The sequence below is a fragment of the Chiloscyllium punctatum genome, chromosome 3 (assembly GCF_047496795.1).
Source record: "Chiloscyllium punctatum isolate Juve2018m chromosome 3, sChiPun1.3, whole genome shotgun sequence".
NCBI lineage: Eukaryota > Metazoa > Chordata > Chondrichthyes > Orectolobiformes > Hemiscylliidae > Chiloscyllium > Chiloscyllium punctatum.
Window position 1 is genome coordinate 24,805,345 of NC_092741.1, and position 26,727 is coordinate 24,832,071.

Sequence of the window (26,727 nt, forward strand, 5' to 3'; positions counted from 1 at the left end):
GTGTGAAGATTCACTTTCAAACCATATTAAATGCACTTCACTGGAATACTCTCGTGCTGACTCTTGGTGTAGATGATACAAGCCCCTGACTCATCACTGAAGCAATTCTTATAAAAAGGATAAATATTACCCGTAACTGGAAATGGCTGAGCCAGCACAAGATCTGATGGGGGACCCACCTTTGATCCCTCGATTCAAAATCCATAGTTCTTATGCGATGGGTGGTCTGTGCGATGGTTGGTTTGTGCGATGGTTTGTCTGTTCGATATTTGTTCTGTTCGATGGTTGGTCTGTGCGATGGACTGTGCGACGGTTGCTCTGTGCGACGGTTGCTCTGTGCGACGGTTGGTGTATGCACTTGGTTTTTTAAAGAGGGGTCGTAATTGCTCCCGGTGCCAATTAGCCTGGTTAAGTACAGAGATTAAACAGCATTGAGAGGCCTCTTTGTTTACATGCAAATAGATGAGACTTCAGGCCAAAGTGGTCATGGTTTAGAAGTGTAATAGAAAGGGAGCGGTCAACTCCCTAGCTGAGCAGTTGAGGTCAGTCCAAACCTAGTTGGGAGTTCAGCAGGAGACTGTGTGAACAGGCTCTCTCTTTTTCTGCCCTTCTAACTTCAGCCTGAAAGCATCTGTTCCTTTTTTTAAACTGTGTTTCGAAGGGATTTGCTTATTGGGACTGTTGTGTATATTCGGAACAGCATAATTTAGTCTAGTTTGGATAGACTGAGTTCTGTAGGGGTTCTTTACTCTGTTCTTTGTGTTTCATACTGTATTCTTGTGAATAATTTTTTGTCTGTTTTCAAACCTGGTAGGCGAAAGTGAGGACTGCAGATGTTGGAGATCAGAGTCTAGATTAGAGTGGTGCTGGAAAAATACAGCAGTCCAGGCAGCATCCGAGAAGCAGGAAAATCGATGTTACAGGCAACAGCCCTTCATCAGTCAACCTAGCTACCTCACTCCAGGTAATTTTACTGAATCACATTGCAAGGTTATGGTCTTGGCTGCCTGCCAAGTGGTTTGGTTTTGTCCAGAACACCCTGTAAACCCTTCCAATTCATATATCCATCCAGATTCCTTTTCAATTTTGTAATTGTACCAGCCTCCACCACTTCCTTTGGCAGCTCATTCCACACATGCACCACTCTGAAAAAGTTGCCCCCTCAGGTCCCTTTTAAATCTTCCTCCTCTCACCTTAAACCTATTCCCTCTGTTTTTGACTCCCTACTCCAGTAAAAAACCATGGCTATTCACCCACTATACTCTTCATGATTTTATAAACCTCTATAAGGTCATCCCTCAGCCGCTGACATTCCAGGGAAAACTGCCCCTGCCTAGTCAGCCTCTCCTAATAGCTCAAACCCTCCAACCCTGGCAACATCCTTGTAAATCTTTTCTAAACCCGTTCAAGTTTCATACCTTCCTTCCTATCGCAGGGAGACCAGAATTGCATGCAACATTCCAATAGTGGCCTCACCAATGTCCTGTACAGCCACAACATGACTTCCCAACTCCTGTTCACAATGCACTGACCAAGAAAAGCAAGCATAGCAAACACCTTCTTCACTATCCTATCGACCTGCAACTTCACTTTCAAGGAATTATGAACCTGCACTCCAAGGTCTCTTTGTTCAGCAACACTCCCCAGTACCTTACCATTAAATGTGTTTGTAGAATCCCTTTGGATTCTCCTTAACCCTATTTGCTCTCTCAAACCCTCTTTTTGCCCTCCTGATTGACCTCTTGTGTACAGTTCCACTGCCTTCATACTCCCCTAGGGATTCACTTAATCCCTACTGTCTATACCTGACATATGCTTCTTTCTTTTCTTGACCAGAGCCTCAATTTCTCTAGTTATCCAGCATTCCCTGCACCTACCAGCCTTGCCCTTCACCCCAACAGGAACATACTGTCTCTGGACCTTTGTTTACTCATTTTTGAAGGATTTCTATTTTCCAGCCACTTTACCTGCAAACATCCGCTTCCAATCAACTTTTAAAAGTACTTGCTCAATGCCATCAAAATTGGCCTTCCTCCAATTCTTTTAAATCCACTTTATTCTTTTCCATCAGTGTTTTAAAACTGATAGGATTATGGTCCACTGGCCCTAAAATGGAAGCCAATCTTCCATCCATTTACACGGCTCGTTGCCACGGAAAGGCTTCCAACATCATCAAAGACCCATCATACCCCAGCAATGCTCTCCTACAACCTCCTCCATCAGGCAGAAGATACAGAAGCTTAAACACAGGCTCCAACTGGATCAGGAACATCATCTGCACTGCTGTTATTAGACTGATGAATGGACTCTCTACCTTCAAATCATGCTGAGCTTGCTAATGTTAATCTTGCCTGGTGTACGCCCTGTGTCATTTAACCTGTATGTTTCTATCCAAGTTCTTTTTTAACGCTATGACCTGTATGTCCTTGCCTACCATGATCTGTCTGCGCTGCTCGTAAACAAAGCATTTCACTGAACTTAGGTACATGTGAAAATAAATAAGTCAAATCAAATCAAAATGTTCCCCTACTGACACCTCAGTCACCTGCCCTGCCTTATTTCCCAAGAGTAGGTCATGTTTTGCTCCTTAGTAAAAACAAGGACTACAGATGCTGGAAACCAGAGTCTAGATTAGAGTGGTGCTGGAAAAGCACAGCAGGTCAGGCAGCATCTGAGGAGCAGGAAAATCGATGTTTCGGGCAAAAGCTCCCCATGTTTTGCTCCTTCTCTAGTGGGTACTTTCTCAGACTGAATCTGAAAATTTTCTTGTTCACATTCAACAAATTCCTATCCATCCAAGCCCTTAACACTATGGCAGTCTTAGTCTATGTTTGGAAAGTTACAATGTCATACCATTACCACTCTAGTATTCTTACAGATAACTGAGATCTCCTTAGAAATTTGTTTCTCAATTTTCCGCTAATTATTGGAGGGTCGAAGGTGATCATCCCTTTCTTATTTCTCACTTCCATCCAAGTAACATCCCTGGACGTACTCCCAGGAATATCCTCCCAAAGTACATCCGTAATATTATCCCTAATCAAAAATGCCACTCCCCCTTCTCTCTATCCAGCGGTCTCCATCCCCTTTTCTATCCTTCCCAGAGGATTTGTATCCTGGAACATTAAACTGTCCATCCCTCAGCCACGTCTCTGTAATTGCTTTGAGATCCCAGTCCCATATTCCTAACCATGTCCTAAGTCATCAGCATTAGACCACTTGCATTGAAATAAATGCAGTTTATCAGTCCTACCTCATTTTCTGTTTTGTTCCTTCCTGCCTGTCCTGTCTGTTTGACTCACTTCTTTGCTCAACTGCACCAGTTTCAGAGTGATCTGCTTTCTCACTATCTCCCTCAATCCCATGTGACCCCACTTTACTCCTCCCGAGCAGCTCTAGCAAGTCTCCCCCCAATATATTAGTCCCCTTCTAATTCAGGTGCATCTGTCCTTCTTACACAGTAACCTCCATCCCAGAAAAAATTACAATGATCCAAAAATGTGAACCCTTCTCCCGTGCACCAGCTCCTCAGCCATTCCTTCTCTCACTAGGGTGTGGCACCATGAATATCCAGATATTGCTACCCTCAAGGCCCTATGTTTTAAATTCCTGCCTAATTTCCTATATTCTCTCCTCAGAATCTCGTCTATTTGTCTTCCTATGTTGTTAGTTCCAATGTGTACAATGACCCCCTGCTGGTCTCTTTCTCTCTCTCTCCTTTGAGAATATTCTGCCCCTTCTCTGAGATGTCCTTGATCCTGGCATCAGGGAGGTAACTGATGTCTCTATCTTGGCCACAGAAATGTCTGGCTATGCCTCTGACTGGAGATTCCCTGATCACAATCGATCACTTGGAACCTGACGTACCCCTCATTATATCAGAGCCAGTCTCGGTACCAGAAACCTGGCTGTTCATGCTACATTCTACTGAGAGTCCATCACCCCCTGACCTTTTCAAAAACAGCATACATATTTGAGATGGGACAAGCTACAGGAGACTCCTGCACTACCTGCCTCTCTCTCTTATCTTTCCTGGAGGTAACCCATCTACCTGACTGTATCTGCGGTTTTCTCTCCCTTCCTACAACTGCTATACATCACACCCATTAGTTCCTGCAAATTCCTCATTGCCTCTAACTGCTGCTACAACTGATCCATGTGATCTGATAGGATTCACAACCAAACCCACTTCCTGCAGACATAACCATCACTAACATGGAACTGGGGAAGATATTTCTGAAAAATCATCAAGCGAAAATATATGGGTAGAAATTAAAAATAAAAATAGAAAGATCACTTTGATGGGATTGTACTGTAGGCCCCCCAATATCAAGAGAGAAGTTGAAAAACAAATGTAGAGGGAGATCTCAGATAAATGTATGCATAATAAGGTTGCAATAATAGGGAATTTTAATTTTCCAAATATTGATGGGGGCTATCACGGTGTTAAAGGACTGAATAGTGAAGAATTTTCTTCATAAATATGCAGTTGCTCCTACGAGAGAAGGAGCAAAATTGGAGCTTCTTTCAGGCAATAAGGCTGGGCAGGAAACTGAAGTAAACGTGGGGGAACACTTTGGGTCGAGCCATCACAATTCTATTAGTTTCAAAATGGTTATGGAGAAGGCTAAGCCTTCCATAAAGGTTAAAGTTTTGAATTGGAGTGAGGCAAATTTTAATGCTAAGTGATAAGAACTTTCAAAAGTTCATTGGAATAGAGTGTTGACAGGTGAAAGGATGACTGACAAGTGGCAGGCATTCAAGAGGGTGATGATGAAAGTTGAGACATTTTGTTCCTGTTAGAGTGAAGAGTAAGGTGGGTAAAATGAAGGAACAATGTACGAATAAAGGTATTGAGGTTCTCGTCAAGAATAAAAGAGAATCTTATTTTAGATAAGGACAACTTGGTTCAACTGAATCTCTTAATCAATATAAAGAGTCATGGGGCATTCTCAAGAGAGAAATCAGGAAGGCAAAGAGAGGATATGAGATAACATTGGCAGAGAAGGTTAAAGATAATCCAAAGTGATTCTACAAATGCATTAAGAGCAAGAGGGTAACTACAGAGAGGGTCGGGCTTCTTAAAGATCAAGGAGGTTGTCTTTGTCATAAATCATAGAGTCATAGAGATGTACAGCATGGAAACAGACCCTTTGGTCCAACCAGTCCATGCTGACCAGATATCCCAACCTGGGATGCTGCCTGAACTGCTGTGCTCTTCCAGCACCACTAATCCAGATATCGCAACCCAATCTAGTCCCACCTGCCAGCATCCGGCCCATATCCCTCTAAACCCTTCCTATTCAAATACCCATCCAAATGCCTCTTAAATGTTGCAATTGTACCAGCCTCCAACACTTCCTCTGGCAGCTCATTCCATTCACGTACCACCCTCTGCTGAAAAAGTTGCCCCGTAGGTTTCTTTTATATCTTTCCCCTCTCACCCTAAACCTATGCCCTCTCGACCCCAGGGAAAAGACTTTGTCTATTTATCCTATCCAAGCCCGTCATAATTTTGTAAACATCTATAAGGTCAGCCCTCAGCCTCCAACACTCCAGGGAAAACAGCACCAGCCTGTTCAGCCTCTCCCTATAGCTCAAATCCTCCAACCCTGGCAACATCCTTGTAAATCTTTTCTGAACCCTTTCAAGTTTCACAACATCTTTCCAATGGGGAGGAGACCAGAATTGCAAGCAATATTCCTTTGTGCTGAATCCCAGGAGATGGGAAGGATAATAAATTAATATTTTACATTAGTTTTTACTGTGGAGAAAGAAATGGGGTCTAGAGAATGCAGACAAATAAACTTTGATGCTTTTAAAACAGAAGAATTTCTCTGCATACTCTCAACTCCATTTCTTCAGTTCCTGGTGTTAGTTGGAGAGGTCATGAGGTCACCAGGGAGCAGCGGAGTCTGTTGGGATACGTGAGGGCTGAAAATGTGTTGCTGGAAAAGCGCAGCAGGTCAGGCAGCATCCAAGGAGCAGGAGAATCGACGTTTCAGGCATGAGCCCTTCTTCAGGAATGAGGAAGGTGTGCCAAGCAGGCTAAGGTAAAAGGTAGGGAGGAGGGACTTGGGGGAGGGGCGTTGAAAATGCGACAGGTTGAAGGGGGCAAAGGTGAGGGTGTTAGGCCGGAGTGGGGGTGGGGGCGGAGAGGTCAGGAAGAAGATTGCAGGATAGGAAGGTGGTGCTGAGTTAGAGGCCAACTCCTGCACCTATTGTCTATTGTCCTCCTTTCCTGACTGCCGGCCGCAGACAGCGTGCAACCCCAATCCCTTTCTTTCCCATCCAAGTACTAACCAGGCCTGAGTCTGCTAAGCAGACTCAGGCCTGGTTAGTACTTGGATGGGAGACCGCCTGGGAATACCAGGTGCAGTCGGCTTTTTCCGCCAGCAGGGGCTGCTCAAGTCACCCCTCTGCACTCGTGTTGTGCCACGCACGCAATGCAGCGACAGGTTATTTTTGCTGCCGCTGTGCCTGGCATCAGTCTCCTGCAGGCAGGAGACAGGGAGGGGAGGAGAGCGGAGCGCTGCCAAAATCAGCAAGAAAGACGGAAAGAAAGGGATTGGGGCTGCACGCTGTCTGCGGCTGGCAGTCAGGAAAGGAGGACAATAGACAATAGGTGCAGGAGTTGGCCATTCTGCCCTTGGAGCCTGCACCACCATTCAATATGATCATGGCTGATCATCCTTAATCAGTATCCTGTTCCTGCCTTATCTCCATAAGCCTTGATTCCACTATCCTTGAGAGCTCTGTCCAACTCTTTCTTCAATGAATCCAGATACTGGGCCTCCACTGCCCTCTGGGGCAGAGCATTCCACACAGCCACCACTCTCTGGGTGAAGACGTTTCTCCTCATCTCTGTCCTAAACTGTCTACCCCGTATTTTTAAGCTGTGTCCTCTGTTTCGGCACTCACGTTTCCTGCCTCCAGAGTGTCCAATCCTTTGATAATCTTATATGTCTCAACCAGATCCCCTCTCAGTCTTCTAAACTCAAGGGTACACAAGCCCAGTCGCTCCAGTCTTTCAGTGTAAGGTAATCCCGCCATTCCAGGAATTGGCCTCGTCAACCTACGTTGTACTCCCTCAATAGCCAGAATGTCTCTCCTCAAATTTGGGGACCAGAACTGCACACAGTACTCCAGGTGTGGTCTCACCAGGGCCCTGTACACCTGCAGAAGAACCTCTTTGCTTCTGTACTCGATCCCTCTTGTTATGAAGGCCAGCATGCTATTAGCCTTCTTCACTACCTGCTGTACCTGCATGCTTACCTTCATTGAGTGGTGTACAAGAACCCCCAGATCTCTCGGTACTGTCCCTTGACCGAAATTGATTCCATTTAGGTAGTAATCTGCCTTCCTGTTCTTGCCACCAAAGTGGATAAGCATCCATTTATCCACATTAAAGTGCATCTGCCATGCATCTGACCACTCACCTAACTTGTCCAGGTCACCCTGTAATCTCCTAACATCCTCATCACATTTCACCCTGCCACCCAGCTCAGTATCATCAGCAAATTTGCTAATGTTATTGCTAATACCATCTTCTATATCATGAACATATATTGTAAAAAGCTGTGGTCCCAGTACTGATCCCTGCAGTACCCCACTGGTCACTGCTTGCCATTCCGAAATGGAGGCGTGGAGGAGTGTGGAAGGTATTGGAAGCCTGAAGCGTGGAGTGATAAGCTAGAGGAGGGTGGAGGTGGGGAGAAAGCAGCATAGAGTACAATGGGTGAATGGGGGAGGGGATGAAGGTAATAGGTCAAGGAGGAGAGGGTGGAGTGGATAGGTGGAAAAGAAGATAGGCAGGTCGGACAAGTCCAGGCAAGTCAAGGGAACATTTACTGAGCTGGAAGTTTAGAACTAGGGTGAGGTGGGGGAAGGGGAAATGAGAAATGAGGAAACTGGTGAAGTCTACATTGATGCCCTGGGGTTGAATTGTTCCGAGGCGGAAGATGAGGCGTTCTTCCTCCAGGCGTCTGGTGGTGAGGAAGCGGCGGTGAAGGAGGCCCACGACCTCCATGTCCTCGGCAGAGTGGGAGGGGGAGTTGAAATGTTGGGCCACGGGGCAGTTTGGTTGATTGGTGCGGGTGTGCCGGAGATGTTCCCTAAAGCGCTCTGCTGGGAGGCGCCCAGTCTCCCCAATGTAGAGGAGACCGCATCGGGAGCAACGGATACAATAAATGATATTAGTGGATGTGCAAGTAAAACTTTGATGGATGTGGAAGGCTCCTTTAGGGCCTTGGTTAGAGGTGAGGGAGGAGGTGTGGGCGCAGGTTTTACAGTTCCTGCGGTGGCAGGGGAAAGTGCCAGGATTGGAGGGTGGGTTGTTTGGGGGCGTGGACCTGACCAGGTAGTCACGGAGGGAATGGACTTTGCGGAAGACGGAAAGGGGTGGGGAGTGAAATATATCCCTGGTAGTGGGGTCTGTTTGGAGGTGGCGGAAATGTCGGCGGATGATTTGGTTTATGCGAAGGTTTGTAGGGTGGAAGGTGAGCACCAGGGGCATTCTGTCCTTGTTACGGTTGGAGGGGCGGGGTCTGAGGGCGGAGGTGCGGGATGTGGACAAGATGCGTTGGAGGGCATCTTTAACCACGTGGTAAGGGAATTTGCGGTCTCTAAAGAAGGAGGCCATCTGGTGTGTTCTGTGGTGGAACTGGTCCTCCTGGGAGCAGATCCGACGGAGGCGGAGGAATTGGGAATACGGGATGGCATTTTTGCATGAGGTAGGGTGGGAAGAGGTGTAATCCAGGTAGCTGTGGGAGTCGGTGGGTTTGTAAAAAATGTCAGTGTCAAGTCGGTCGTCATTAATGGAGATGGAGAGGTCCAGGAAGGGGAGGGAGGTGTCAGAGATGGTCCAGGTAAATTTAAGGTCGGGGTGGAATGTGTTGGTGAAGTTGATGAATTGCTCAATCTCCTCACGGGAGCACGAAGTGGCGCCAATGCAGTCATCAATGTAGCGGAGGAAGAGGTGGGGAGTGGTGCCGGTGTAATTACGGAAGATCAACTGCTCTATGTAGCCAAAGAGACAGGCATAGCTGGGGCCCATACATGTGCCCATGGCTACCCCATTGGTTTGGAGGAAGTGGGAGGATTCAAAGGAGAAATTGTTAAGGGGGAGGACCAGTTCAGCCAAACAAATGAGAGTGTCAGTGGAAGGGTACTGTTGGGGACGTCTGGAGAGGAAAAAACGGAGGGCTTGGAAGCCCTGGTCGTGGCGTATGGAGGTGTAGAGGGATTGGATATCCATGTTGAAGATGAGGCGGAGGTGGAGGGCATGTTTGGCTTCAGCGGTGTAGAGGTCAGTGCGCCAGACTACCACTGCGCCCCCTTTATCCGCTGGCTTGATGGTGAGGTTGGGATTGGGAGGGCTGGAGCCCTACCTACCTTGACACTGTCCTATCCCCCCTAGTCCAGGAACTCCCCACATATGTTCGAGACACCACCCACGCCCTCCACCTCCTCCAAGACTTCTGTTTCCCTGGCCCCCAACGCCTCATCTTCACCATGGATATCCAATCCCTCTAATCCTACCAACTAAGGACTTTTCATGTCCCCTCCTTGCTGCTCTTAGCTCTCTCTTCAGATCCTTCCTGGCTACCTTATAACTCTCAATCGCCTCAATTGAGCCTTCACGCCTCATCTTTACATAGGCTGCCTTCTTCCCTTTAATAAGGGATTCCAATTCCTTATTAAACCACGGCTACCTCACACGACCCTTTCCTCCCTGCCTGACAGGTACATATTTATCAAGGACACTCAATAGTTGCTCCTTGAACAATCTCCACATATCAATTGCGCCCTTGCCTTGGAGCCTATTTTTCCAAGCCACACATCCTAAGTCATACCTCACCGCATTATAATTTCCCTGCCCCCAGCTATAACTCTTGCCCTGCAGTGCACACTTATCCCTCTCCATCACTAGAGTAAAAGTCACCGAATTGTGGTCACTGTCCCCAAAGTGCTCACCTACCTCCAATTCTAACACCTGGCCTGGTTCGTTACCCAGAACCAAATCCAGTATGGCCTGACCTCTTGTCGGCCCGTCTACATATTGTGTCAGGAAACCCTCCTGCACACATTGGACAAACACCGACCCATCTAATGTACTCGAGCTATAGCTTTCCCAGTCAATATCAGGAAAGTTAAAGTCCCCCATAACAACCACCCTATTACTTTCACTCTTCTCCTGAATCATCCTCACAATCCTTTCTTCTACATCTCTCGGACTATTAGGAGGCCTGTAGAAAACTCCTAACAGGGCGACCTCACCTTTCCTATTCCTAACCTCAGCCCAAACTACCTCAGATGGCGAGTCTTCATCCATCATCCTTTCCACCGCTGTAATACTATCTTTGACAAGCAATGCCACACCTCCCCATCTTTTACCCCCACCTCTGGCCCTACTAAAACATTTAAACCCTGGAACCTGCAACAGCCAATCCTGTCCCTGTTCTACCCATGTCTCCTGTGCGCTTTTACAGGGGAAAAAAAAATCTACCCAGGTAAGCTTGCGCTACACCAGCTTCCGGGTCCCGGCTGCCCCTCTGCTCATCATCACTTCCCCCTGCTGCTCCCGCTCTTTCTGTGTGGAGAAAGAAAAACACCGCTGCCCGCTACCGGTAAGTAATTTTAAGATAGACTGTCTTACCTTAGCTGTAGCCTTCCAGGTTTGTTTATACTCAGCTGCTGCTCGCACTCAAAATCAATGTGGATAACACGTACAGGGAGATGTTCACACTGCAGGCTCATATTCCGCTGGCAGAAAGGGAATAGGTGACCACCAAGCAGAATAAGGGGATTAGTGCAGGGACCCCTTCTGACTATTTCCTGCAAAAGAGATACTTCAGATCCCACAGTTCACAGTGGAGCACAAGATAGGAGGAGAGAGCTTGCAGATGCAATAGCTATCAGGGATTCATTTGTAAAGGAAGAGAGAGATGTTTCTCTGGCAAGAAATGAGATGCCATGATTGTACGTCACTTCCCTGCTGTTTGGGTCAAGGATGTCAGAGTGACTACAAGACATCCAGCAGGAGGAGGAGGAACAGGAGGAGGAGGAGGAACAGCCAATCATGGTACACATTGGTCCCAAGTGACAAAAGGATAAAATATGGGATGAGGTCCTAAAAGTAGAATATGGGGAGTTAGAAAGTAAGTTGAAACATATGACCTGAAAAAGGTAGTGATGTTGAGATCATGATCATTACCACATTCTAGTCAGAGTACAGTATATTTTAATTGAAGACATGCTAGAAAGATGATGCAAGGGGAGGGTTGTGAACTCCTGCGACATTAAGACTGTTTCTGGGTAAATGACACCAGTACAAACTGGACAGGTTACACCTAGTCTGTTATCTCAGCTCTATGACACCTTGCAGGACTTCCTCAGGGTAGTAACCTAGGCCCAAACATATTCCATTGGTTCATCAAAAACCCTCTCTCCATTATAAAAGTCAAAAGCGGGGATATTCACTGATAATTCCATGAAGTCCAGCGCCATTTGCGACTCCTCAGATACTGAAACAGCCCATGGCCAACACAGCAAGACCTGGGCAGTATCCAGGCTTGGACCGACAAGTAATATTCAATACAAATGATAGGCAACAGAGAGAATACAAACACTGTCCCTTCACATTCAATAGTATACCATCTCAGAATCCCCCATTATCTACATCCTGGGGGTTACCATTGACAAGAAACTCAACTGGACTAGTGAAAAGACTACTGTGCGAAAGCAAGGACTGCAGATGCTGGGGATTAGACGCGAGTCCGGTGCTGGAAAAGCACAGCAGGTCAGGTAGCATCCAAGGAGGAGGAGAATCGATGTTTCAGGCAAAGGTTCTTCATCAGCATGATTACAGTGCTATAAGAACAGGTCAGATGCTAGGTATCCTGCAACAAATAACTCACCTCTTGACTCCTCAAAGCCTGTCCACCATCCACAAAGGCACAAGTCAGTAGTGTGATGGAATATTTCCCATTTGCCTGGCAAGGGCAGCTCCAATAACAACAAGTTTGCCACCATCCAAGACAACGCAGTTTAGTTCAGTGGCACCACATCCACAAGCATCCAATCCCTCCACCACTGACCCTTCGTTGCAACAGTGCGTACTATCCACAAGATGCACTGCAGGGAATCACCAAAAATCCTGAGATAGCAAAATAAAATAAAATAAGAACTGCGATGCTGGAAATAGAAACAGAAATGGAAAGTTCTGGAGAAACTCAGCAGGTCAGACCGTATCTGTGGAGAGTAAAACCAGAGTTAACATTTCAAGTCCAGTAACCCTTTATCACATTACTTTTCCACAGGTGTTTTCAAACCTGCTGAGTTTTTCCAGATATGATTTTGTTCCTTCACACCTTCCAAACCCATGACCTCTGACCTGCAAAGAGAAGGGTGGCAGATATGAAGAATCACCAGCACCTGTAAATTCCCCTTCAAGCCACTCACCATCCTGAATAGTAGAGAAAAAAATAAAAATCGCTGTTCTTTCAGTTTTCCCAAATCAAATTCCTGAAACACCCTTCCTAGCGCGATTGTCTGCATATCTACACCAAACAGACAGAAGTAGTCTGGAAGTCAGCTAAATGCCATCTCAAGGACGATTGGGGATGGATCCACACACCCCTCCTCACGTCTAGTGATCATCACTTCACAAAATACTTGAGCTGTGACCTAACACCAGTGGTTGACAAAGGTTCAGCACTACTTCCCTCCATTTATACTCCATACATCTAGTATAGGAGCTCAAAGTCCCACATGCTTCCTTAATATGTGCTGCCTCCTTCAATGAGGAGTGTACCTCAGAGCTCCCTGTTCCTGCACACTCTTCAGAACTGTACCATTCCATCAATAAGTACTCCCAACATTCCTTCTCTGAAAGTACCTCACCTCACACGTCTGTCCTAAATTCCATCTGCCGCATGTCTGCCCATTCTAAGAGGTCATTGATTAAATTCCTGTAGCTGGGATTGAACTGAATGGTGGAGCGTTCAGTGACCCGATTGACTGTTACCTGTTCATATCGTCCTGATAATCTACTCAGATCCAGGCAGGTTTGGTCACACGAAATGAGAATTACACGTCTATATTCATATTACAGGGCAGTTGATAGAAAACTATAAGAGAAACAATATGAAGAACAAGTGCTTGAATTCCTGAAGGATTTGGAAGATGACAACCAAACCTTTGAAGCAAGAAATTTTTCACAATTTCTTTAGCTTTTATTGATACTTCCAAAACATTTATTTTCTGTAAGGTTTTGTTCCCTTTACAGACAGAAATAGAAAAATGTGCTTCCCTGTCTTAAACTATTTTAAATCATTTGCAAAGTACATATAGATTTTTACATAGAATAGTGTGTGGAATTACGGTCTCCTTATCTAAGGAAGGACTTACTTACTGTTGGGATTTGGAAGCTCCATGAAATTCTAGAGTAAGAAAGTTTGTGTCAGAAAATAACCTTCCTACAAAAGGAAGGCAACACTAAATCCAAACCAGAAAGAATGATTGTACAATAAAAAAGGTTCAGGTGAATACTAAACATTCCACTCATTGAGTGATACTACATTTCACAGATTGAGGGCATCTGGGTCTCTCTATCAATTCCTGAACACCTAACATTCTTTGAACTGGATCTGTTGACTCAAAGTATTTTGATGTTTCAGCTTAAGTCAGTTTAACTTGTATACACGCCGTCTTGCAGCTTGAACGCTTCAACTTTAATTTCTGTCTACTTCAACTCCTGTCACTAAATCTTACTGATTGCCTCTCTCGCTTTCTCCTCTTCCTCTCTCTATAGGAGATGCTATTCTAAGAACTTCCTGAAAGATTATTTTATATCATTTTCTCTACAGGCAGCTAACATTAGCCTGAACATAGGATTTTAATACTGATCTAAGACACACAACCTGGATTTCTTATGGAAAATCCTCATCCATCTCCATTACTTCATTGATGACAATGGATCATCAACTGATAATGCTACTGCCAGAGTGCTATGATTAACTTCAACCTTTCTCTCTCAGCAAGAGTTCCTTTTCATAAGTGTGCTCTTGACAAGACCCCTGGCACACTCACCCTTTTATATCCCCTTCGCTGTCCTGCCTGAAAACTGTGTCCAGGGATGTTGAGCTGCCATCCCTGCCTCTCTTTTAGCCAAATTCCCACGATAGCAATTATAAATAAAGTAAGGGGTACAATTCTGAAGAAAGGGAAGCAGCTTGGGGACCTTGGTCTTTGTAGTTTGTTGTCTGCCTCATGAACAGTCATTGCATTCCCCTTCAGGGTAAGTACGTCCTTCCTTAAGTAAAGGGACCAAAAGACTATGATCCCACATATATCACTGAAATGAGAGATTCGGACTCTTCGCTCCCATTGTAGTGAAGATCAGCATGCTCTTGGTTTTCCTCAGTTTGCTGAATGTATACATGAACTTCCTGCAGTTCATGTAGGAGGACATCCAGGCCACTCAAATTTTCCAGTTACTCAACAATACAAATTATTCCACTCGTTATATTTTTTTTCCATTCTTGGCTCAGTTCACATTTCACCAAATTCTATGCCATCTGCTACATGCCTGTTTACTCCCTCAATCTAATATGGAGGAACCATGTGGTCATCCAGCCACACATTAACCAGACATTAGGTTCTAACTCTGGTCACTGACTATCCCTGAGAGCAGACCTGGATGATCTTGCTCCTTTAAATACAAAAAAATTGCTCAGTGTTTCTGATTCATTCCTGACCAACCACCTGTGAGGCATTGGTGATATCAGTTTAAAAACCTCACACAGCAGGTACACAGGATTAAATTCAATCATACATGGGGTGCTGGGTTCTTCATTGGGAACTTAAAAAGATGCTGCTGGAAAAGCGCAGGTCAGGCAGCAAAGGAACAGGAGAATCGACATTTCGGACATCAGCCCTTCTTCAGGAATGACCGAAACGTTGATTCTCCTGTTCCTTTGACGCTGCCTGACCTGCTGTGCTTTTCCAGCAACACATTTTTAAGCTCTGATCTCCAGCATCTGCAGTGCTCACTTTCTTCATTGGGAAGCAGGGATTAAATGTTCTTATCTAATCTTATTTAAATGAATGAACATAGAACATAGAACATAGAACATAGAACATAGAACATAGAACATAGAACATAGAACAATACAGCACAGAACAGGCCCTTCGGCCCACGATGTTGTGCCGAACTTCTATCCTAGATTAAGCACCCATCCATGTACCTATCCAAATGCCGTTTAAAGGTCGCCAATGAATCTGACTCTACCACTCCCTCAGGCAGCGCATTCCATGCCCCCACCACTCTCTGGGTAAAGAACCCACCCCTGACATCTCCCCTATACCTTCCACCCTTCACCTTAAATTTATGTCCCCTTGTAACACTCTGTTGTACCCGGGGAAAAAGTTTCTGACTGTCTACTCTATCTATTCCTCTGATCATCTTATAAACCTCTATCAAGTCACCCCTCATCCTTCGCCGTTCCAACGAGAAAAGGCCAAGAACTCTCAACCTATCCTCGTACGACCTACTCTCCATTCCAGGCAACATCCTGGTAAATCTTCTCTGCACCCTCTCCAAAGCTTCCACATCTTTCCTAAAGTGAGGCGACCAGAACTGCACACAGTACTCCAAATGTGGCCTAACCAAAGTCCTGTACAGCTGCAACATCACCTCACGACTCTTGAATTCAATCCCTCTGCTAATGAACGATAATACTCCATAGGCCTTCTTACAAACTCTATCCACCTGAGTGGCAACCTTCAAAGATCTATGTACATAGACCCCAAGATCCCTCTGTTCCTCCACCTGACCAAGAACCCTACCATTAACCCTGTATTCCGCATTCTTATTTGTTCTTCCAAAATGGACAACCTCACACTTGGCAGGGTTGAACTCCATCTGCCACTCCTCAGCCCAGCTCTGCATCATATCTAAGTCCCTCTGCAGCCGACAACAGCCCTCCTCACTGTCCACAACTCCACCTATCTTTGTATCATCTGCAAATTTACTGACCCACCCTTCGACTCCCTCCTCTAAGTCATTAATAAAAATTACAAACAGCAGAGGACCCAGAACTGATCCCTGCGGAACTCCACTTGTAACTGGACTCCATGCTGAATATTTACCATCTACCACCACTCTCTGCCTTCGACCGGTTAGCCAGTTTTCTATCCAATTGGCCAAATTTCCCTCTATCCCATGCCTCCTGACTTTCCGCATAAGCCTACCATGGGGAACCTTATCAAATGCCTTACTAAAATCCATGTACACTACATCCACTGCTCTACCCTCATCCACATGCTTGGTCACCTCCTCGAAGAATTCAATAAGACTTGTAAGGCAAGACCTACCCTTCACAAATCCGTGCTGGCTGTCCCTAATCAAGCAGTGTCTTTCCAGATACTCGTAAATCCTATCCCTCAGTACCCTTTCCATTACTTTGCCTACCACAGAAGTAAGACTAACTGGCCTGTAATTCCCAGGGTTATCCCTATTCCCTTTTTTGAACAGGGGCACAACATTCGCTACTCTCCAGTCCCCTGGTACCACCCCAGTTGCCAGTGAAGACGAGAAGATCATTGCCAACGGTACTGCAATTTCCTCTCTTGCTTCCCACATAATCCTAGGATATATCCCGTCAGGCCCGGGGGACTTGTCTATCCTCAAGTTGTTCAAAATGTCCAACACATCTTCCTTCCTAACAGGTATCTCTTCTAGCTTATCAGTCCGTTTCACACTCTCCTCTTCAACAATACGGTCCCTCTCGTTCGTAAATACTGAAGAGAAGTACTTGTTCAAGACCTCTCCTATCTCTTCCGACTCAATACACAGTCTCCCACCACTGTCCTTGATCGGACCTACCCTCGTTCTCGTCATTCTCAGGTTTCTCACATACGCATAGAATGCCTTGGGGTTATCCTTGATCCTACCCGCCAGGGATTTTTCATGCCCTCTCTTAGCTCTCCTAATCCCTTTCTTCAGGTCCCTTCTGGCTATCCTGTATCCCTCCACTGCTCTGTCTGAACCTTGTTTCCTCAACCTTATGTAAGCCTCCTTCTTCCTCTTTACTAGACATTCAACCTCCCTCGTCAACCAAGGCTCCCTCACACGACCATTTCTTTCCTGCCTGATCGGTACATACATATCAAGGACACGTCGTATCTGCTCCTTGAAAAAGTCCCACATTTCCACCACATCCTTCCCTGACAGCCTATGCTCCCAACGTATGCTCCTCAAATCCTGTCTTACAGCATCGTAATTTCCCTTCCCCCAATTGTAAAAACTTCCTTGTTGTGCGCACCTATCTCTCTCCATAACCAAGGTGAAAGTCACAGAATTGTGGTCGCCATCACCAAAATGTTCACCCACTAACAAGCCCACCACTTGTCCCGGTTCGTTACCGAGTACCAAATCCAATATGGCCTCCCCTCTGGTTGGACAATCTACATACTGCGTTAGAAAAGCTTCCTGGACACACTGCACAAACACCGCCCCATCCAATCTACTTGATCTAAAGAGCTTCCAATCAATATTTGGGAAGTTGAAGTCGCCCATGACTACGACCCTGTGGCTTCTGCACCTTTCCAAAATCTGTTTCCCAATCTGTTTCTCCACATCTCTGCTGCTATTGGGGGGCCTATAATAAACACCCAACAAGGTGACTGCACCTTTCCTATTTCTGACTTCAGCCCATACTACCTCCAGAGGCAGATCCCCCTCAAACTTCCTTTCTGCAGCCGTTATACCATTTCTAATTAGCAATGCCACCCCCCCTCCTTTTTTACCACCCTCCCTAATCTTACTGAAACATCTGTAACCAGGAACCTCCAACAGCCATTCCTGTCCCTCATCTATCCATGTTTCCGTGATGGCCACAACATCGTAGTCCCAGGTACCGATCCACGCCTTAAGTTCACCCACCTTATTTCTGATACTCCTTGCATTGAAGTATACGCACTTGAGCCCATCTCTGTGTCCGCAAGTAGTCCCTATCAGTGCTACCTTCTCCACAGCCTCCCTACAGTCTTGGACATCCTGACACACAGCTAGCTTACTTGCTGGACTACAAGTCCGGATCCCATCCCCCTGCCAAATTAGTTTAAACCCCCCCGAAGAGTGCTAGCAAACCTACCCCCCAGGATATTGGTGCCCTTCTGGTTCAGGTGCAACCCGTCCTGTTTATACAGGTCCCACCTTCCCCAGAATGCAGTCCAATTGTCCAAATATCTGAAGCCCTCCCTCCTACACCATCCTTGCAGCCACGTGTTCAACTGCACTCTCTCCCTATTCTTTGCCTCTCTGTCACGTGGCACCGGCAACAACCCAGAGATGACGACTCTGTCTGTCCTAGCTTTTAGCTTCCAGCCTAACTCCTTGAGCTCTTGAATGACCTCCCCACCCCTCTTCCTACCTATGTCATTGGTGCCAATGTGTACCACGACTTCTGGCTGCACACCCTCCCCCTTAAGGATTCTGAAGACACGGTCCGAGACGTCTCGGACCCTAGCACCTGGGAGGCAACAAACCATCCGAGAGTCTCGCCCATGTCCACAGAACCGCCTGTCCGTCCCTCTAACTAGAGAGTCCCCTATAACTAGCACTCTCCTCTTCTCCCCCTTTCCCTTCTGAATCTCAGAGCCACAGACCCCTTCACTGCAGCTTACACCTGCAAGGCTGTTCCCCCCCCAACAGTTTCCAAAGCTGCATACTTATTTTTTAGGGGAACGACCACAGTGGATCCCTGCACTGCCTGCTTCCTCCTCTTCCCACCTCTAACTGTTACCCAGCTACCTCTGTTCTCTGGCGTAACTATGTCCCTGTAGCTTCTATCGATCACCCTCTCAGCCTCTCGAATAATCCTCAGCTCATCCAGCTCCAGTTCCAGTTCCCTAACTCGTTCGGTGAGGATCAGGATCGGACTGCATTTCCTGCACACAAAGTCGGCAGGAGTATCGGTGGTCACCCCTACCTCAAACATCCTGCAGGAGGAACATTCCACCGCCTGCGCTGCCATGACTGTACACTGTCTCCAAAAACAAGAACACTGAGTCAATAACCTGTGGACTTTAAAGTTAGGTTAGAGGAGGAGGGTGGGAGGGAGGCCCTACGGAAGTAGGACCTGGGGTCTTGAACACACCCACTCAAATACTAATCACTTGCCTTCCCGCCCAGCTATGCGCTCCAACCTCACTTCCGCTGCCCGCTACAGGTAAGTAATTTTGAAACAAACTGTCTTACCTTAGCTGTAGTCTCCCGGGTTCGTTTTTCCTCGGCCGCTGCTCCCACTCAAATCTGAGACAGGGATGGTGCGGATGATAAATTAGACTTCTGTTCAACCTCAGTCATGCTGGGTCAGAATGTTTCACGATGTGGTAAGAGCTCATTGACAGTGGGAGGTATTACAGAACTTAGTTGTTTGAGGTTGGTCAGTGTTGGAACTGCCCTGTGAAGTATTCCTGCATGGAATGGATTTGTATCCCATCAATATGCATTGTTGTGATCCTTTTGTAATGATGTCCCACCTTTATCTGAAAGTCAGTGACACACGAGAATCACAAAAGGCACTTTAAATAAACATCAGATGACGTATAACAGTCAGCTTTGAGCTGTAGTGCCTGAGGTCAGAGGTCTCATTTGTGGAACTCTGCAGCACAAGGGGGCAGGAGAGTGGGAGATTGCATTGAGGCTCAGAACCAGGAGGGGTCAGTGAGGAGGAAGAAGAGGGATGGGGAGTTGAGCCTGGAGGGATGAGAGCGCCTTGCAAATAAAAAACAGCCAGACAAGGCCAAATTAAAAGAAAGCAGAAAGATCATGTACCCATGCTCATTGGGGGTACTTTAAATTTGAACTGAACGACCTCGAAACTAGGAAGGAAGAAACAGGGTGGAAGTGGGGTCACTGCCACCAGGAACAATAGGTCAGGGTGAAAATTCCACCCCCTCTGGGGAGTAGAATATTCCTTTTCCTGCCATTCCTAACAAGCAGGCTCTGGAAATGGTGGTAGGGATGAGGAGAAAGGCTGTTTCTCAATCCAATTCAGCTTTACTCAGGTCAGTGCAGATTCAGAAAACAGCTGGATCCAGATGAGGAAGGTCAAGTGGAAGGATTTGGGAATCAGGAGTGAAGGAGCTTCAAACTGGTCCTTAAAACAGAGAAAGAATCCCAACATGAAATTAGAATCCAATGACAATAAAATTCAGCTTCAGATCTCTCCCACCAGAGCTCAAAACACACAATATAGACTGACTGAATGGGTTTGAAGAAATGATCTATTCCAATAGGATTCCTGTTAACAGGCGGTTCACAGGCTTCTCATGTGGAGGGAAGAAGCCATTGTCTTTAAGCCAGTGTTTATTTGTGTTTTTGTAACTGCTCTTATTGGTCTCACTGTCAAATATATTTATATATAAAAAAGAGAGGGTGATGCATCACAACACTTGGTCTCCTGATCAATTCTTACTGAAGGAAATCCAAGTCATTGATCCAATGTTTATTATTAGATACAAAAACTTCCACATTTCAGTGAAATAATTGTGTTGAAATATTTCAGAGTAAAATAGCTAATGAGCTCAAAAGAGAGTGCAAAATAGAGTCAGAGTCATACAGCATGGAAACAGACCCTTCGGTCCAACCTGTCCATGCCGACCAGATATCCCAACCCAATCTAGTCCCACCTGCCAGCATCTGGCCCATATCCCTCTAAACCCTTCCTATTCATATACCCATCCAAATGCCCCTTAAATGTTGCAATTGTACCAGCCTCCACCACTTCCTCTGGTGGCTCATTCCATACACGTACCACTCTGTGTGGTAATGTTGCCCAAAGGTTTCTTTTATATCTTTCCCATCTCACCCTAAACCTATGCCCTCTAGTTCTGGACTCCCCGACCCCAGGGAAAAGACTTTGCCTATTTACCCTATCGATGCTCCTCATAGAGGTTTACAAAATTATGGTCATCCCTCAGCCAACATTCCAGGGAAAACAGCCCTAGTGGTTTCAGGTTAAACACGGGCAAGGAAGCCGCCTGCTGATTACACATGCTGTCCTCCCTCAGCTAATGAATCAGCATTCCTCAATATTGAACAACACTTGGAGGAAGCACGGAGGATGGCAAGAACACAAAATATACTGAGTGGGGCATTTGGAGGTCCATCATCAACAGTGGCTCGGCAGTAGCACTATTGATTAAACTGATCAGGTGTGAAAGGACATAGCTGCTAGACTGGCTCTGCGGCAGGTGGGGAGGAAACCAACAAGGAAAAACATACTTCACCTCATCCTTACCAATCTGCCAGGTGCAAATGCATTTGTCCATGACAGGATCGGTAAGAGCGACTACTACACAGCCCTTGTGCAGAAGAAGTCTCACCTTCACATTGAGAATAACCTCCATCTTATTGTGTGGCACTATCACCATGCTAGGCGCTGTGGGCCATCTTATAAGGATGCCTCTCAACTGCCTACACTTCAGCCTTTATTTAAAACCCAGACCTTCTATACCCATCAACATCCTGGTAAATCTCTTCTGAGCCCTCTCCAGCTTAATAATATCCTTCCCACAACTGGGTGACCAGAACTGGACATTGTATTCCACAAGTGGCTAGATCTGGACAATATCCAGGCTTGAACTGACAAGTGGCAAGTGACATTTGCGCCACACAAATGCTAGGCTACGACCATCATCAATAAGAGACAATCTAATTACTACCCCTTGACATTCAACAGTGTTACCATAATTTAATCCCGACTATCAACTTTCTGGGTGCTATCATTGACCAGAAACTCAGTTGTACTCACCAGAAAAACACAATGGCTACAAAAGCAGGTCAGGCCTCCAGTCCAAAAAACAAACCTCTACCACCACCATCTGTCTCCTACCCTCAAATCAATTTTATATCCAACGGGCTAGCTCCATCTGGATTCCATGTGGTGTAATCTTGCTAACCAGTCTACCATACAGAACTTCGTTGAATACGCTGAAGTCCAGAGACAACATTTACCTCACTGCCTTCATTATTCTTTGTCACCTCTTCAAAGTACTCAATCAGGTTTCTTAATACATGAGATAGCTTTATAGGCAAGTCTCAATCTCTGCAGAATCTTATTTAACTTCACTTAATATAGGTATTGGGGAACAAAGACATCTCAACAACCAGTCTCTCAATAAAGGAGATATGGGTTTGAATTAGCATTGGGAAAAAAAACAGCTTCACAGTGTGACTGAGCTGATCCAAGTTACACAGAAATCCATGCAGAATGTCATATACTCCGGTTGTATTTTGAATACAATTCCAAATATAAAATATTCAGATGCTTTTAAATAGACACACATCCTGTCAATTTTCTACATCCCTCTTCCAGTCCTAAAGGTAGATGACCTGAAGGCAGTACTGTAACATCATTGGGCGAGTGGGTTTAGTGTCCCAGAACCCGGTCGACAAATTAAGTTCTGAACTACTAAGCCTCATGTTCAACTCCTCCCTGCCCCCAAAGAAGCCCTTAAAATGGTCAACTGAGGAACAAGTGCTGTAGTTATTTCATGTGGAACAAGTTCATTCAGTCCACCAATTGATAAACCAGTGGACCCTGCCCTTGCAATATTATTACATCGCAGGCAGTTCAGTGAAGGCTCCTTTCGGATGATGGAGGAATTGTCATATGAGCAAAGCGTAAACAGGTTGGGATTCTACTTACTAGAGTTTAGAACATGAGATATTGAAACATCAGATCCTGAAGGGGCTCGACAGGGCAATTGCTGAGAGGATGTGACCCTCCTGGGAGAGTCGAGGACCAAAAGGGCATAATTTCAGCAATAAAAGGATGCCAATATAAGACACAGAAGGAATTTCTTTTCTCAGCAGGTTGGAATCTTTCAAACTCTTAACCATTCTGCTGTGGGGACACAGTCCTTGTGTAGTGGTTAAGGCTGAGATGGATAGATACTTGATCAATAGGGGAATCAAGGGGATAGGGAGAACAGGCAGGGAAGTGGGCCTGAGGAATGTTGGATCAGTCATGATCTTACTGAATGGTGCAGCAGGCTTGACAGGCCAAATGGTCTACTCCTGTTCCCTATGTCTGTGGACATGCTTGGGATGTGGGGCCCTGCTCAGACATCCATTGGTTCAATGAAGCCATACATCTGCCATCAAACTGCAATTCATGTGCAACTTAAACAATCATGGCTATTCCATTGTTTACAATAACTAATCCTTGTCACCACTGAAGTGGTTCCGGAGTCAAATTAGAAATGTCACATGCATTTACCAATTCAAACACATTCCACAGATCTCACTTCTGCACAACACCTCACAGCTGCTATCCTCACACAGTGATGTCGATTGTATGTGAAAACAGATTCAGATGTACAGCATGGAAACTCATCCATGCTGACCAGATATCCAAGATAAATCTAGTCGCATTTTCCAGTGATTGGCCCATACCCCTCCACACCCTTCTGATTCATATCCTAATGCAGATGCCTTTTAAAAAGTTGTAATTCTGCAAGCCTCCACCACTTCCTCCAGTAACTCATTCCACACACTGGGTGAAAATGTTGCCCCTTAGGCTTCTTTTAAATCTTACCTCTCTCACCTTAAACCTATGACCCCTAGTTCTGGGCTCCCCCACCCTGGGGAAAAGATCTTGTCTATTTATGCAATCCACGTCCACAATGATTTTATAAACTTCTATAAAAAGGACATTCAGCATCTGCCGTGCCAGGGAAAATAGCCCTTGCCTACACAACCTCTCCCTACAGCTCAAGCTCTCCAATCTTGGCAACGTCCTTCCAAATCTTTTCTGAACCCTTTCAAGTTTCACAACATCCTTCCTAGAGCGGAGACCAGTATATTACTCAGTATTCCAAAAGTGGCCTAACAAATGTCTTGTACAGCCTCAAAATGGCCTCCCAACTCAGATACTCAATGCACTGACCAATAAAGGAAAGTATACCAAACACCATCTTCACTATCCTATCTACCTGCAATCCCACGTTCAAGGAACTATGAACTTGCACTCCAAGGTCTCGTTCAGTAACGCTCCTAAGACCTTATTATTTAGTTCTATTCTCGGCTGTGTACCATCAGCAACCTTGGATGCACTACACTTGGTTCAACTATCCATGTGTGTTGTAAACAGCCAAGCTCAGTCCTGATCCTTGTGACACCAACAACCTGATTTGTAAAAATCCTGCTTTCCATTCCCATTTTTCTGTGTGTTTGAAACCTAACACTCAAACTTCCACATTCTCAGATACACCCATGTCATTTTCCTACAAGAGAGTTTATTTTATTCTCCTTTTCCCACATCAACTCCTTTTCCAGTCACAATGAGACATATTCAACTCAGACAACATAACACTTAGTTATGACTGCAGAGAACAGTATCTATTCCTACACTATTTGCTAGAATCATACAGTAGAGGTCATTCAGTCCATCAAACCTGTAATGCCAAAGTTACACTTCAAATGTTATGATATGCCAATTGCTCATCCAAGCATTTGGTTTTTAAAAAGGTTGCGAGGTTATTCACCTCAACTACCCCTCCAGCCTCATTCCTGAAGGGCTTACACCCAAAACGTCAATTTTCCTGCTCCTCGGATGCTGCCTGACCAGCTGTGCTTTTCCAGTAGCACACCTCCTCTTGGCAGTTGACAAAGCTTCCTCGAATCACCTCCCCTCAACTTAGATGGCTTACTCTACCTCAGTACCATGGTCGGTTTCCATCCTCCCTTTTGTCTTATTTATCATAGTACGCTAAACTGCCAGAGCTCCCTTTTCTCCTTCTCTCTCCTTTCTTTTTGTTAAAGCTGCAAGCTTCCAGGCTTGTGGCACCAGTGAAGACACTAAGATATTCTGGAAGATGACAACTCAACGCACAAACACACATATGAATTAGGAGCAAAAATATGCCACGCAGCCCTTCTAAACTGCTCTGCAATTCATTAAGATCTGATCACTCCACATTCATGCCTAACTCCAATTAAATTTCTTCTTCTTACTTTTCAGAAATGTATCCATTTCTGCCTAAAAGAACAGAGACTTTGCTTCAATTGCCTTTAGAAGAAAAAGATTCCAAAGATTTGTAATAATTCATCCTTTCTGCTGTCTGAAATGGGCAATGTGTTATTTTCAAAGGCTGACACTAATTCTGGAATCACCCACAAGAAGAAACATTCTTTCCACAACATAACTGTTAAGGTCACCCAAGTTCTTGTCTGTTTCATTCAAGGTCACCTCTCCTAAACAGATACAACAACATTAACCTGTCTAACATTTTTCTCAAAAGACATGCCACTCATACCAGGTCATGGACTAGTCAATCTTCACAGAACTGCATCCAATGCACTGGCATATTTCTTCAAATAAAGAGACCAAAGCTATACACAGTACAGTACTCCAAATGCAAACCACAGGACCATAAGTTATTGAAGCAGAAGTACACCATTTAATCCATCCAGTCTGTTCTGCTATTCAATGAAATCTTGGCTGCTTCGATTACCCTCCGCTCCTTTTTACTACCTTTTCCACACAACCCTCAATTCCCTTGAAAAATCTGTTTTTCCCAGACTTGGGAAACACTGAACAGTTTTCTTTTGCAGTAAAAAAACTCCCAAGATTCACTACACTTCGAGATAAAGAAACACCTCATCCCAGTCTTCAACACATAACCCCATATTCTGAGATTATTCCACACAAGGAAATAACCTCTCTGTCAACTCCCCTTAGAAGCTAGTGTTAAGGGAGGTTACCTCTCATCCTTCTAAATTCCAATTAGTTTAAACCCAACTATCTCAATCTCTTCTTACAAGACAATGTGTCCATACCTGGTAGCAATCTAGTCAACCTTCACTGCACTGCCTCTAATACAAACTAAATCTTTCCTTAGCTAAAGGTATTCAACTGTGGTCTGACTAACGTCTTAAAAGGAAGGCTGTTTTGTAAAAACTGTTCACGCTCTACTCCCTTTGAAAGAAAGGCCAACATTCCATTTGTCTCCTCTATGGTTACCACTGCTGCCTCACAGCACCAGTGACCCGGGTTCAATTCCCGCCTCGGGCAACCGTGTGTGGAATTTGTACATTCTCCCAGTGTCTGCATGGGTTTCTTCCAGGTGCTCCAGTTTCCTCCCACAGTCCAAAGATGTGCAGGTTAGGTGAATTGACCATGCTAAATTGCCCATAGTGTTAGGTGCAGGGGTAAATGTAGGGGAACGGGGCTGGGTGGTTTGCTCTTTGGAGGGCTGAAGGGCTTGTTTCCACACTGTAGGGAATTTAATCTAATTACCTGCTGAATTTAAATATTAGCATTTTGTGATTTGAATTGGAGGTGGCACAGGAGAGGATGACAGTAGGCACACAGATACACAATATGGCCACTGAACCATAAGTTGGCCACTTCATACACAAGATGGCTGTCAGACCACAATATGGAGAGAGACAGCAGAGCAAACACAGATACTGCCTGGGGGCACCAAGATGCCAGCAAAATGCATTCAGCCTTGTTGATTAGTTTAAATCAGGTGGGGGAAAGAGAATATGAGTAACATGTACTGCCCACCGAGATGTCTGGGTCCAGCAAACACCTTTGATAGAAATGCTAACCATTTGATATGGACTCAATACAAAGTGCTAATAAACAGGGCTGCAGGAATCGTCTTTCTCAGAAAAGAGCGATTAACACTCATTACTACAGTAAT

General features: G+C 45.4%; 1 protein-coding gene across 1 annotated transcript in view; it reads left to right on the forward strand.

Moving 5' to 3' along the window:
• Positions 1 to 901: 901 nt before the first annotated feature.
• The window catches only part of LOC140456994 (heme-binding protein 2-like), a 308,917-nt gene continuing 283,091 nt past the window's right edge, over positions 902 to 26,727 (forward strand). Inside the window, exon 1 of the mRNA XM_072550883.1 lies at positions 902 to 964. The gene's annotated coding sequence lies outside the window, so the exon portion shown is untranslated. The remainder of the gene's footprint in view (positions 965 to 26,727) is intronic.